Source organism: Muscardinus avellanarius (genome assembly GCF_963383645.1).
Source record: "Muscardinus avellanarius genome assembly, chromosome: 11".
Lineage (NCBI taxonomy): Eukaryota > Metazoa > Chordata > Mammalia > Rodentia > Gliridae > Muscardinus > Muscardinus avellanarius.
In genome coordinates, this window is record NC_137797.1 from 30,635,453 (window position 1) to 30,650,372 (window position 14,920).

Genomic DNA, 14,920 nt, shown 5'->3' on the forward strand with positions numbered 1-14,920 from the left:
ACCTAGGATATATTTCTCAGAAGCTTTCCTGTCAATAAGTGACATATGCCTGTCTTAGCTAATATTATTAGCTGTCTCGTAGGCCTCATTGATTTTTACTTTTAGGGAAAATTTAGGTGAAAAATGTAAAGGATCTGAATGTAGTACCTTTTAAGACATTTTGTGACCATTCTGGTTGAGCTACCATATGATTATATAACCTGCATCTCTGAGGGATTTTGAATTAACCAAAATCTGTACAAGTAAGACTAAATTCTTGTCTCAGAAACATTTAAAAATTCTTCAGTAGTATCTTCTGTTTCAAGCCTCATGGATTATTTCTGAAATGGTTCTGAGAAAAGAGCCTAGACTAAAACTGCCACAGTAGATAATATTCTGATACCACATAGTGAACACAGCTCACAGATCCAATATTTATTGCCTTTTCCCTTTATTACCTAATCTTTAATTTTTTACTCTATGCAGCCACTTGAAATAGGTGTGCCTACAAATGAATTGTTCTAATACGAAAGATAAATGGTTTAGCTTAAGTCACCGAGAGTCACATAATAAAAGACAAAGAACAGCTTTAGGTTTCAATTAAGTAAAAGGATGTAGATTTTTTCCTTTAAATTTCTACATACATTAAATTGGCAAATTTTATGGATTTTATTTGAGGAAATTAGTTATCAGTGGTCACAGAATTACTTTAAATTCACCTATAAAAATAAGTAGCAAAAATATTTTTACTTTTCAACTTCAACCAAATGAGTTTAATTGCACACAACCCAAAACACTGAAGACAGCATATCGCATGCAGCAGTTCTGCCCAACATCAAAGACTCTTCTGAGATCAAAACAAAATCAAGTTCTGAGGCGGTGATTCTTTTCTTCTCCATCCTAATAGGCGTGTTTATGTTTCCTCTGCTGCCATTGGTAGATTCAAGGCAATGTCAAAGCCAGAGCCCATGGAGACCATGGATGTTTCAATGACTCCATATAACCTCAGAGCTGGTGGAAAGGTGGTAAGTCTGACATCGAGAAGGAGCTATGATTGGAATCTGAGAACCTGAAGCTACTTGGAGAAACAGAGCCCTCGGTGCTGCTGCTTTCTCCCTCTTGCAGAGGGGCGAGATTGCTGCCACAAGATTGGATTTATGTTGCAATAGCCCCCCTTCCCTTTCAGTGTTTTGGCAGGAGACCAGCAGGAAAACCTCGAATGTCCTTGTTAAGCCCGGCTGAGCCAAAGGACCATGACCTTTCTAGTGTTCTGTCATTTGTTGAGTGCGTTTGTCCCAGTCTTCTCATTTTGTTTTCTCAGGGAAAGGAGAATTTAGTGTCAATCCAACACTAAGATTCTGGCTGGGTTAAAACCAGACCGGGGGAACTTAAGCAAAGCTCGCACTTACAGAGATCATTTCTGTCTGTGTGACAAAGATTGAAAGGAGCATAGAAAATAGCACAACGGGATTCAATTCACGTGACAAAAGGAAATTGTACAAAGTTTAATCCATTCCCATTATAGTCTCAAGATTGTAATCTCCTTGGATGCTGAGCCTAGGAGCGATTGTTTTTTTCTACAATGTGCACCATCAAGTTGCTTTCCAAGTAGGTCTGTGGGCTGGAGGGAGGCGGCACAAGTTATATAACATGCAATTTAAGATAATGGCCTTTGAAAAGGAGAAATTAATATAAACAGACAAGGCCAACAAAGCTTCAGTCATCTAGAAGGTAGTTTCAGTCACCACTGACATTAAACAATATCACCCCCACTGAGTCCATGCTATGTTTATTATCATTTAATTTCTTGCCCAAATCGGGGCTTTCTTATCAGGATGCTGCAGGAATTGCAAGCTCTGTTGTGACTGCAATTGGTAGAAAACTGCATTCATCTATGTGGGTAACAAGATATAGAAACTGAGTTCTCTGTCTTAACCTTTTTGTGGCTTTTAAATATCCTACCAAAAACATTAGCAAAGATGGGAACTATAGCGTTTCCATAATTATCACAGCACTGTCTTTGTTCTGTAATGATAGAATCCATACTTTCAATTTGCAGTGCTTAATAATAGCAGCTGTCTTGTCTGCTCAACTGTGGGGTTTTAGGGCTCCCATAATTATTCATTTTCACTCACTTGACAGTGGGTGTTTCCTTGAAATATTTCAGGCCACATCAGAAGGAAGAATTTTAAAATCCTTTTAAGGCTTCTGTTATACCAAACAATATTGAATTATGCATTAATAAAACAAATTTAATTGAATCTGAAGTGCAGAAGTCCTAATTAACTATATACCTCAATACTGAGAACCGATTGCTATAGATTATAATACACACACAAATGCAGCCATAATGATTGTGATCATTAATGTATGAAGGTCTGTTGTCTCGTGGTCTCTAAAACCACACATTTCTTTTTCTTTACCTTCTTCCTTGTTTTCTCCTTTCTCAAACCCTTCCTTCTACTTTTCTTTTTCCTCCTGTTATTTTTTTGCAACACAATCGGAATGATTTTAGATTTGCGTAAATAGGACAGAGATTCTGCTTTTCACTCAGTTCTCTTATTTTTAGTACAATTTATTAATAGCTACCTGAAAGTATTGGGGAAAATAAAACCCAGAAATCTGTCCATGGAAAATGCAAATGACATTCCATCTTTCTGATATGCATCAAGCTAATTACACTAATAAATAAAATATGAATATGGGGGAATAAACAGGGCAAGTCATTTTCCATTATTATTTATACTAAATGAAAGGGAGGTTTCATAGTGAGAGATTATAACATGCTGCATGTGTCTACCAGCAGTAGCAGCAGTGGGCCTTATCATTATGGGTGCAAATTGCATGTTACTGAGTGTTTTTATATGTGCCGAGAGAGTGGTTCAAAAGATGAGAAAAGTAGTTTTATAGGCAAGGCTGCAGAGATGCTGCAGAAGATAATTGAAGGAGAGAGGGTTTTATGGCATAACAGGCCAGGCAGTATGTGTGGGGGTGGGGGAGATACAGGCTGGCCAGAAATTGTCAAGCAGTTATAGGATACTCTCAGGACATTTCTTTTAGAATGTATAGTTTCTTTACTTGCCCTTGATATAAACGATTGTGTCCCAGTGATAGTGTAAAGATAAGGCATCATATTGTCGATGATATTCTGTGTTTAGTTAAATAATTCATCCTAATTTATTTATAAAAACAAACTATTATGGCTTTTGTATAATTAAAATAAATGGACATTTTAATTTTATCATTAAAAATACCTCTATTTAAAGTGTGTACATTCTTTTCACTGCCACAGTTTGGGAAAGTATAATAGCAGTGAGAAGAAAGAGTTACTTAAAGCAATTTAGTGCTCTTTATTCTCAAATTATTTTACTCATTTTTCCTAAATTCTACTATATAATTCTTAAAAATTCTGTAATTTGTTATATTTTAGTTATTTGCCTTTAAGTATTTTTAGTTTTCACATCCAATTATGAAATCATGGTTCCAAATAATTCATAAATGATAACATCTTTTTCTCTAAATACTCTAGAAAATGCCTCTCACTGTTGCAGAGGCAAATATGTGCACATAATTAATGGAAAGCATGGGAAGACAGCATTCCAAAAGCAGAATGCTTTTAGTGATTTGCTTCTCGCTGAAGGACAAGTACTGCTTCAAAACTGCAATATAAAAACTCTATTTGCCAAGTGTAGACTCCTGGCTCCCCCATGCCATTTTTATTTATAGCTATAACTCTTCTCTCTTTGGCAATCTTTGTAGCCATCCTTCCAAGAGATGAGTAACCTGTGCTCCATGAAGTCCTAGCACCATGGTCCATCAGTGCTGGAAAAAAAAATTTAGTGAGTGAAATAAAGAAGTTTACTTGTCAGGTAAGTTCAGTGTCAAAATGGCCCCGAGACAAAGGAAGAACAACCCCAGTGGAGTGATGGAGGGAGCGTGAGAGAGGAAGCAGGTGGAGGGAGGGAGACTGGATGAAGGACACACTTCAATGGACATGAAGTACATACACAAAACTATCAATGCCAACCCCTATTTCATGCTCAAGGAGGGTAGGAGAGCAGGATAGAAGTTGGGGTGACATTCACCGAGAAATGTTGTGTATGTCTGTCTCTATCACTCTAAACTTTATTATGTTGTATGATTACAATGCACCAATAAAAATAAATAATCCAGAGAAACTGAAATGCCATGATAGACAGGTAAAAGATGTCAGAGTAACCAAATTATTCTAAGACTAAAGACTGGTCAGGACATCAGCCATCATCCTATCCCAAAGCCGGGCCATCCACACGTTGAAAAGACACAAGCTTATCAGATTGTGCTATATGCAGGCTATGCTTGTCATGGGAAATGACATGGTCTGGAAAGGCTCTTTGTGGGTCTTCAGAGAGTCACTCAGGAAATTGCAAAACTTACTTTTCCTCAATATTAGAACCAGAGTAGGAATTAGGGATCAGCCACAAGTCTGGTGGTCACTTGGAAGCATTCTGGGGTACACGTAAACAGTCTGAGGGTAGTGACATTCTCATGTGTAGACCATACCCATGTCAATATAAAATTATTTAAATGTAAATGTGAAATAAACATTGTGTAAGATTTTTAAGGCAAGATGGGCATGTTCGAGAATTAAACCGGTTAGAACAAGGTGTTAGAATTCCTAAACTTTGATATGTCAGGCTTTTGCTGGGAAACTATACTGTGACCTCAAGATTAGGCAAGAGAAATTAAAATAGAATGAAATAAAATGCATCAGTTTATAAGGCCGAATGCCGCTCAATCAATTAAGTGAAAACATGATACTTAACTGAGAATCTGTGTCAGTTCTTAAAACCAATGTTTTGGGATATTCAATTCAATTGAATAATTATCTAGTATTTTTGACATTCCAAGAACCATATGAGATACTGGAATCAAAGTGTTGACTAAGACAACATAGCACACAAGTCTATGCAGCTTATGATTCAACAGGAAAGTGAGATCATTAAACATACACTTACAAGGAAGGGTGATTTTAGTTATGCAAGAAGGACTGGATTCCGTAGAGACCCAGAAAACAGGTACTTGTGACTAGGTGTTTGAGAAGACTTTCCAGGTTCAGTGAGAACTCCTCTATGACCTGGACCACAGGTAAGGTTTAACCCATTAAAGCTGGGCAGTGGACGGAAAGAGGAGAAAAACAAAGCACAGACAAATTGAGGTAAAAAATAACAGCATGAGCAAAACTGCCGATTGAGAGACATGTGTGTGACCTGATACTCAGAGTGGTATTAGATGAGCCCTGAGAGCTAAGCAATTCGTTGTAATTTCCACATATTCTGGGGCAAGTTACAAGGTGATATGAACAATGGTCAAAGAAACTCAGGACACTGGCCATTCATACAGGGCTTCTCTTTGCAACATAAACACATACCACAAATCTGCAGTGTTTTGACCTCTTGACATAAATAACTGTCCTGCTTCTGTTGTGCTTTTGTAGCTGTCTTAGGAAGCTAGGATTGTGACCTCCCATTTTGTTTTCTTGACCCTTGAGGGAAAAACATGGTATGATGTGACACAATCACATGAGATTAAAGTGGCAGTCTATGATTTTCTTGGTATATTTCCATTGGCTGAGTATATGCCCCCCCAATGTAGTATGAACAGCCTGCAGGAACCATCAAGAGTGAATTTTTTATTTTTTATTTTTATTTTCCATTCCTAAAAAGTGTTTTCTCTATATTAGGTATACATTTTAAAGACTCTGAAACAGTCTGCCACTTCAGAAGCTTATTCTATTTGGTAACCATAGCTACCACACTACAAAATTAAGGAATGTGTAAATAAATACATAAATAAACAAGAATACAGGCAACATGTTCCAAGAGCCATACATCTTTCTTGACATAAAATCAATATAGGTGGTTCTGGAAATCGAGAGCATTGAGCTAAATTTCTGTTTACTTTCCAGGTAATTTTAGTTTCTGCTATCATCAGGATGGTACAAGGAGAGTTCTCTCATCTCATAAAAACCCTCATGGGTCATGACAATCTATTTGCAATTATGTTCATTCAAATGCTAAATTCTGCCCAAGTGCTTTTGACAGACTGCAGACAGTGAAGTGATGGGAATGGTGCAAATAAATTCTGTGTATGGAAATTATTTATTGATCTTCAAAGCACATTGTATTTGGGTCCATACTCAAACAAAGGCATGGGTGTGTTGAAACATCCTAATGATCATACTTAGAACAACAAGAAGAAGATCTGACCATCTGCTAGGACTGAACTCTTGCTAGAAGAGAGAGACTTCCCTTGGCTTTAATTTTCTTTAATATGTAGATGCTTAAAAATATTAGTGTCTTCAAGTTTCATGCTCAAATCCAGGTTTAAGAAGCTCCCTTCTAAATATTTATTTTCATTTCTGCCACTTTTTAAAATTTGTGCATTAATAAGTTAAGATGATAAATTTAGGCACTTAAGAGTCAGTGGTTTACACCTCTCTTCCAACCCCTCACCATGTTTTTGAATGTCTTATACTTTGGAAAGAATAAAAGCTATAATTGAGAAACTATCAAGCTATCATTGGTGTCTCCTGACTGTTCTTGTAAAAGTGTACTTGGAAACATTGGATGCATTAATGAAATTTCTTTATCAGTCTTCCCAAAAAGTTAAGAAAAATCAATCAATATTTTATTAGGCCCATTATAGTGAGAATCTTATTTGATTCTTTCATTCATTTTAGAAATGGAAATCTGACTTATTTTAAGCCAAGTTGTCTTTGTCTGGAATTGAAGTAGTCCTGCCCTGGACATGCTGAATGGTGTTAACATGTTTACTCTGTTAATCAGCAGTCCAGCAGCAGTCTCTTTATTTCTTTAAAGTATAGGCAACTTCCTGCTTCCATGACAAGAGTAAGTCAAATAATGTGCCCTTGTCCACCATCAGGTCAGTCCCAAACACGAAGCCACGAAGGCTTGTCGAGAAATTTGTTATAGATCTCCAGGCCAAGACATTCTTTTTTAATAAGTCTGATTAAGTTTAGGAATTTTTATTGCTAGCACTATTCCCGTTGATTCTAATGCAAATGCACTTACAGACTTGTAGCTTTGTATTCCTGTCACCAAACACAGTCCCTACTATATATCAGAATCTTAAAAACTATACCTTCAAATTAAATTAAAAGAAACTCAAATGAAATTGGGCATAGACATGGGCTGTATTAGCCAGTACAGGGGAGATTATACAACAGGAAAGAAACACCACTGAAATGTCAGTTGTTAACACTGGCCTATTTCCCAGACATATGGTCCAGGCCTCTCTGACTACTAGGATCCATAAAGCTGCTCAGGGATCTGTGCTGACGAAAGTCCAATTGCACAGCTCCACCTTAGAGCTGCAGACTGTAGCTGTAGTCTAATTCAAATTCACCACACAAGGGAGAAAGGGAAAAGGTGTGTTGGAAGGGGTTTTACTTAGAATGAATACGTGTTAGTTTATGCTTAGTCCATTGACCGCAGCAGGCTATAGCCCCACTGAACTGCATCTTAGCTGGGATGTATGATACTTTTGTGAGCCCAGCAGGAGAGGAGGACATGATAGCCACAGTGTTAGCAGTCTCTCTCTCTGGAATAGCATATAAGAGTTATTTATTTCTCATGTTTTTAATATGATTTTTTTTTTTTTGCAGTACTGGGAAAGAACCCAGGGGCATTCTACCTCTGAGCTACATCCCCAGCCTGAGTTTTTATTCTTTATTTTAAAACAGGGTCTCACTGAGTTGTAAAGGGCCTCACTAAGTAGCTGAAGCTGGCAGTGAACCACGATCCTCCTGTCTTTGCCTCCCAAATGCTGGGATTTCAAGCGTGTGCCACCATGTCCAGCTTGTTTTCTTAAAGATAATGCTCAAGTACCATTGGTGGACTTGTTTGGGCCCCCCACTTCACTCAAACAAACAGAAAGGTGTTGTTGTCATAGTAGAGTCTATGAATAGCAAGATCACAGGCCCAACATCTTTAGAGACCTCCCCACGAAGACTTACATTAGTAAACTATGGCATAAATAATGTTCAAATATTGAATGAAAACTTCAGAGAGTAAAAAATGTGTTTGAAGAAGCTATCACATGACAAAAAATGTCTCTAAGGGCATGTGGTTGGTCGTTAAATACTAAATCAAAGATTTGTAGATTTTACCTAAATAACAATTCTTCTGTGGTAGGCTTCAGTATTGTGCACATCTGATGGTTCTGTGGATCTGAAAACCCTCTTATAAGCCAGAAAGGAGGTGTTCATAGAAAAGTACAACTACCCAGCATAGAAGAAGGATCTAGGAGATTTATTTATTTATTTATTTATTTATTTATTGCAGGTCTGGGGATGGAACCCAGGGACATTCAACCTCTGAGCTACACTCTCTGCCGTATTTTTCTTTCTTTCTTTTTTCTTTCCTCTTTCTTTCTTTCTTTCTTTCTTTCTTTCTTTCTTTCTTTCTTTCTTCCTTTTTTTCTTTCTTTCTCTCTTCTTTCTTTCTTTCTTTTTTTTGTGGTACTGGTGTGGAACCCAGGGGCTTTTCTACCTCTGGGGTATACTTCCAGACCTATTTTATATTTTATTTGGAAACAGGGTCTCACTAAGTTGCCGAGAGCCTCACTAAATAGCTGAAGCTGACTTTGAACCTGTGCAAGCCTCCTTTCTCAGCCTCCCAAGTGCTGGGATTACAAGTGTGTACCACCACACCTGGCTTATTCTTTATTTTGAAACAGGCTCTCACTGAGTTGCAAAGGGCCTCACTAAGTAGCTGAGGCCATCTGCAAACCGCGATCCTCTGGTCTTAACCTCTTGAATGCTGGGATTACAAGCATGCGCCACCATGCCTGCTAGGAGAGAGTTTTAAAAATCATTTTAGGCTGGGCGTGGTGGCGTATGCTTGTAATCCCCTTAAAATGAGTAGGTTGTAAGTAAATGGTTAAAAGATATCTATTTAAATATTACAAAGTTGATATGCATTTTTTATAAAATTCAAACAAAATAAGAGGAAAGACTGAAGATTTATTCTCTCTTCCTTTTCAAATGTTAGATTTAAAGATATTTCTAACCTTTCTAGGGTTTTGATGTATATGCAAACACATATATATAAACACTAACACAGTTTATTCACACAAACCTTAAGTATCATAAAAATTTAAAATAGTAATTATTTATTTTTATCCTTTATACCAATAATAGGGCCCAGCACTTTGAAGACATTTAATTAATTATCTGATGAAAAATGACTCAAATTAACAACACATCATAGCTTTCTATGTGAGCTTTTATTATTATTATTATTATTATTAATTATTATTATTATTATTATTATTATTATTTAGTTGGCACATGGCATTGTGCATATTTGTGGAGTACAGTTCAATAAACTGATACATGAATACAATGTATAATGACAAAATCAAGGTAATTATCATTTCATTCCTCTTAAATATTTATGTTTTCTATATGTTGAAAAACTTCCAGCTCTTCATTTCTAACTATTTTGAAGCATATCATAAATTATTGTAGACTATAATTCCCCTACTGAGCTATAAAACACCAGGAATAATTTTTTCTAACGAGCCTCTTTTGATTCCTCTGTCCACACTGTTCCCAGTATTTAATGATTACCATCCCACTATCTTCTTACATGAAATTTTTTTAGGCTTCTATGAATGATTTAAAACATGCATTATATCGTTTCATATGTGGATCATTTTGCTTAACATGATATTCTCCAATTCCATCCACATTGCTTAAAAGAACATGATTTGATTTTTCTTAGGACTGAATAATATTTCATCATGGTTAATTGCCACATAGAACCATTGCTTTATTCATTTGTCTGCCAATGACAGCTTTATTTATTCCATATCTTGAGCTTTGTTATTTTTAATAGTAGTGGTTTTTCGTAAGACAAATATGCCATACTATTTAAAGTTAATTTCCTATTGAGAGATATTTGAGAACTTTCTGTTCTTTTACTACTACAATCAACAATGTAAGAAACATGCTTAGATAAATTTCATCATAAATACATCATTAGAATGAATTTATATACAATGAATCCCTCAAATGGTATATATATGGAGAGAGATGGGGAAGGAAACATACCAAGTGTTTGGTAGATGTATGTTTGTTTCACTTTGAACTTTACTATTATGTATAATTACAACGCACTAATAAAAGTTTAAGAAACATGATATTTAATTTTAAGTCACGGATATTTTTAAGTGTTGATGAACAGTAATAACATAGTTCATTACCTCTGTGGAAGAATCACAGAACTGTTTGATAATGTGATAAAAGTTTGATAATGTGATAAAAGTTACTACACCTTCTGAGGATAAGTTCTACCAGTGTCCTACATAATTTTAGTGTGTACTAGGAGTGATGCCTATGTTATGAACCAAACCCCTGCTTTTTATATCAACTCCTGAGGTTGACTTAATCATAAATACTTTCAGCTTCTAGTTTCAACATGATTTGCCAACTGTCTTTCAGAAGGCACATGTTCTCTGAAAAGAGAATGATAAGATCTTGAGATACTACATTCAATTTGTCTCATGAACATTTTAAGCTCAGCTTATCCAAGTTCAAAAAATGCTTCAGTGTCAGGGCAGTAATATGACTGTAAGGATGCCCACACTCAGTCACATCAAACTTCCAAGTCAAGCCACGTTATCTTATTTCCTGCTTTAAGTTTCCCTGATTACTCCAGCCACAGTGATGCTATCAATTTCTTTTTAGAAAACCAGGGAACACAATCTGTTTGTTTCCAATTTGAGTGTGTCTGATTGAATGAAATGAGAAGTTAAACTTTGCCTAGCCCAAATAGGCAGGCTGTTGGAGTGAGTCATAAGAGAATTACAAGGAAAAGGCAGGGTCTTTCTGGTAGGGAATGCTTGTTCAGTAGACACTCTGAACTTAATCTCCTGGTTATCTAGGATAAACTCATACCAGCCCACCACAGGGTCATGGGTCAAGTGACTCTCTTAAAATTCTTGAGTCAAAACAAGAAATTGCGTGGTGCTTGGGCACCAACACCAGTCACCTGCTTCTACATGCAAACCCTAACTTTTTCTATGCTAAGGATGAAAGGGACGAAGAAAAATTCACTTAATTGATTATGTAGTCCATTTCCGGAGCAGACAAAGCCTGAGTTAGAATAAGAGATGCAAGTTTGAGCTGCCTTTGGAAGGAAGGATGGTTTTATTTAAAGGACTGCAACTAATTTACAAGAGAATAAAGTGCTCTTGTTTTGCACATCTACAAATGATAGAGGCCGGTTGCTCATTTCACATCCAAAAGAAGAACATTTGGATGTAGCAGAGAACTGACTTTGACATCTTTAGAGAGTGGAATCACTTGGCTGGGCTTATTTCCTGGTTCCTGTGTTTTCATAGCACAGTTTCAAAGACAGTGTAAAGCCAACACACACTTAAAATTCTTGGTCTCTATCAAAACAAATCTGCCATTTCCTGCTTTGCTTTTACAGTGAGGTTCATTACAGTGCTAAATTTGAACCTCATTACCAAATAAAGTCTACACCTGCCTTTAGATTGTTTCTAAAAACTATACTCTCTTATTTTAGAGTAAAGGCTACTGTATGCAAACTTGAAATCCATATTTAATATTACTAAATAAAAATGTTGCCAGACCCGAGTTTTGAATTATGAGAGAAAAAAATTAAGCTCTCCTTTTACTGCCCTTTCAAAATCAAACTAGAATTCAACTGAGGAGGAAATGGGTAATGCCACTGAAAATTTTTAATCCATGCCTTTGATATTCAAAGGGTGTTTTTGGCACCAGTTGAATCACTATCATCTGGGAGGTGATTAGCAATGCAGGATCTCCAGCCAGCTCTACCAATCAGGATGTGCATTTTAATGAGATTTCCAGGTGATTTGCATACACACAAAGTTTGAGAAGCAATGTTTCTGGCAACTATCATGAATATGCTTAGAGTGAGAGGAATGCCCCATCCCTTAATACACATCATTGTGAGACTAACATCTTTGACCCCAGTTATTTAGTCCTCAAAATTACAGAGCTCCAGGTTAATTCATTGAGCAGGACAGGTGTGGAAGATTGTGTCCTTGCAGAAATCTAATTGAATTGAATAGACAGTTCTCAACAGAAGAATTACAAATGGACAGCAACATATGAAAGAATGTTCAACATCATTAGCAATCATGAAATGCAGATCAAAACTACACCAAGATTTCATCTAACTCAGGTTAGAGTGACAATCATCAAGAACACAAACAATAAAAAATGCTGGCAAGGATGTGGGGAAATGGGAACTCTTATACATTGTTGGTGGGATTGTAAGTTAGTACATTACTCTGGAGATAATATGAAGGTTCTTCAAAAGACTAGAAATGGAACCAGCATGTGAACCAGCGATACCACTCATCAGTATCTCTCCGAGGAATCAAAGTAGAATACTCTAGTGACACCTCCATGCCCATGTTTATAGCAGCACAATTCATAATAGGCAGATTATGTGACCAGTCTAGGTGTCTGTCAACAGATGAATGGATTATAAAACTGGGGTTTTATACATAATGGAATTCTACTTAGCCATAAAGAACAAAATTATGCTGTTTGCAGGAAAATAGATGGAACTAGAGAATATTATTCTAAATAAGATTAGCCAGGCTTAGCAAGTCAAGGGTCATTTGTTTTCTCTCATTAGTGGAAGCAAGAAAGAAATAGAAAAGTGACTTCAGATAAATGAGGGGAGAGACCAGGAGAATAGGGTAAGGAGATTGGTAGAGAGAGAAAGGAAGGGGAAAAGGAAACTTGAGGAAAGAACAGTTCAAATAATGTTATGTCCATATACAAAGGTATCACTATCAACCTCACTAACATGTTTAGGGAGGGAAAAGAAGAAGAGGAAGGAAATAAAGGAATACCAAAGGAAACTCCAGGTATTATATGAAGGTATTTTTGTCTTACTTTGAACCTCATTATGATGTATAATTGCAATGCACCAATTAAATTATATAAAAAAGAAATCCAATTAAAATAAAAAGTCAAATACACACCCAAGTTTTCCATGGGTATGTTACAATATAGATAGAAAAAACATTAGTGCACAGTGACCAAATAAAGATGGCATGACATAACTAAAATGATTGGTTAGCTTATTTCCTCTCAGCTTTATTTGCTTAAATTGTTAAGTTAATGTATTACTAAGATTAGTCTTCAGTAATTCTTTCATAAATTCAATATAAAAAATACCACTAATTTTGTTGTTCTTTTTTTCTAAATAGAGCCTCTGCAAAGAAATACTAATACTCTATTCATATATTCAATGAATATTACTCAATGTTAGGTACTGCTCTAGGTACTAGAGATATGCCAACAAATACAAATCTTGACCCTTGTGGAGTTTACTTACAATTTTGTTGGGAGACACAGACAATAACACACACACACACACACACACACACACACACACACACACACACAATGGCATTATATATTAGGTTGGAAGTGATAAATGCGACAAAGAACAGGGTAGGAATTTTGGTAGGGGACTACAATTTTATTTTTTATTTTTATTTATTTATTTATTTTTGTGTGTGTGGTCCTGGGGATAGAATCCAGGGGCCTCTATCCCCGGGCTACACCCCTAACCTATTTTACATTTTTTATTTTGAAACAGGGTGGTCTCACTAAGTTGCTGAGAACCTCACTAAGTAGCTGGGGCTGGCTTTAAACCTGTGCGATCCTCCTGTCTCAGCCTTCCAGGTACTGGGATTACAAGCGTGCGCCATCACGCCCGGCTAGAGGGGTACAATTTTAAATGAGGTGATTGTCTGCAAAGTTACCATTTGAGGGATGCCTGAGGAAAGTGAGAGAAGCAAGAGAAAGCAGTGGAAGGCAAGATTCTTTTGGTCAGTGGATGATGAATAACCATCTCGTCTACATATTTACTGCTTTCTACACATACAAATGAGATGGGGAGGTCAGCGACACATTGGATCATTCACTGATTTGCAATGGTGGGAGACACCAATCAAATCTTATACATCTTTCTTTCTAGTTAACCATACGTTCAGCCAGATGTGAACTCAAGTTTTTTTTTTTTTTTTTTAGTTGAATCTGAATGCATAGAAGCAAGTTCCTTATTTTCACTGAAATTATGTTTAGAAATTAAATCCATAACAAGAACTTTATTATGTGCCCACTATGTACAAAACTTAATTTTTTCATCTGATCCTGGAAGGAAGCATTGTTACCCTTATTTACTGGAAAAAGGACAGGGTTTGTGGTGATGTGTCAGGTTCCAGGGTTAGACAGTGTTTTAGTGATTTGGGTAAAGATTGAACTCAGTTGTAGTTGTCTCTGAAGCTGAAGTCACAATCTTTTTATTAAGTTGCCTCTGTAATTTATACTCAGTGTATTATGTTGTGTTGCAGGAGGCTTTGATCCACAGAGAACAAAAAACAGAGGCCAGAGTAGGATAAAACAGGTTTCTTTATTCATTAGTGAGGACTGATTCTGAGGCCCCAATGGCACCATCAAACAGATTGTATAGCCCCAATGGGTAAGGTACTGATTGTATCAATAACAGGCCGGGGTACTGACACTGGAGCTCATCCAGGTTTTATTTCTGCTTCCTGAGCTAAATTTTCTATATTAGCCTCCATGTGACTGGGACTGGGTAGCACCATCTTGGTCTCCACATGTTTTGAAGTGGGTAGAGCCATCTTGGACAACTCTGATTTTATTACAACTTTCCTTATAGGATGAATACACTAATTTCTCACTATCAAGCTTCATACAGTACTTAAAAACACAAAAGAAGGCCACACACACAGCAAATAATCATTTTATGGCAGTTCAATCTCTCTCTCTCTTTCTTTCTTTCTTTCTTTCTTTCTTTCTTTCTTTCTTTCTTCTTTTCTTTCTTTGTTGGTACTG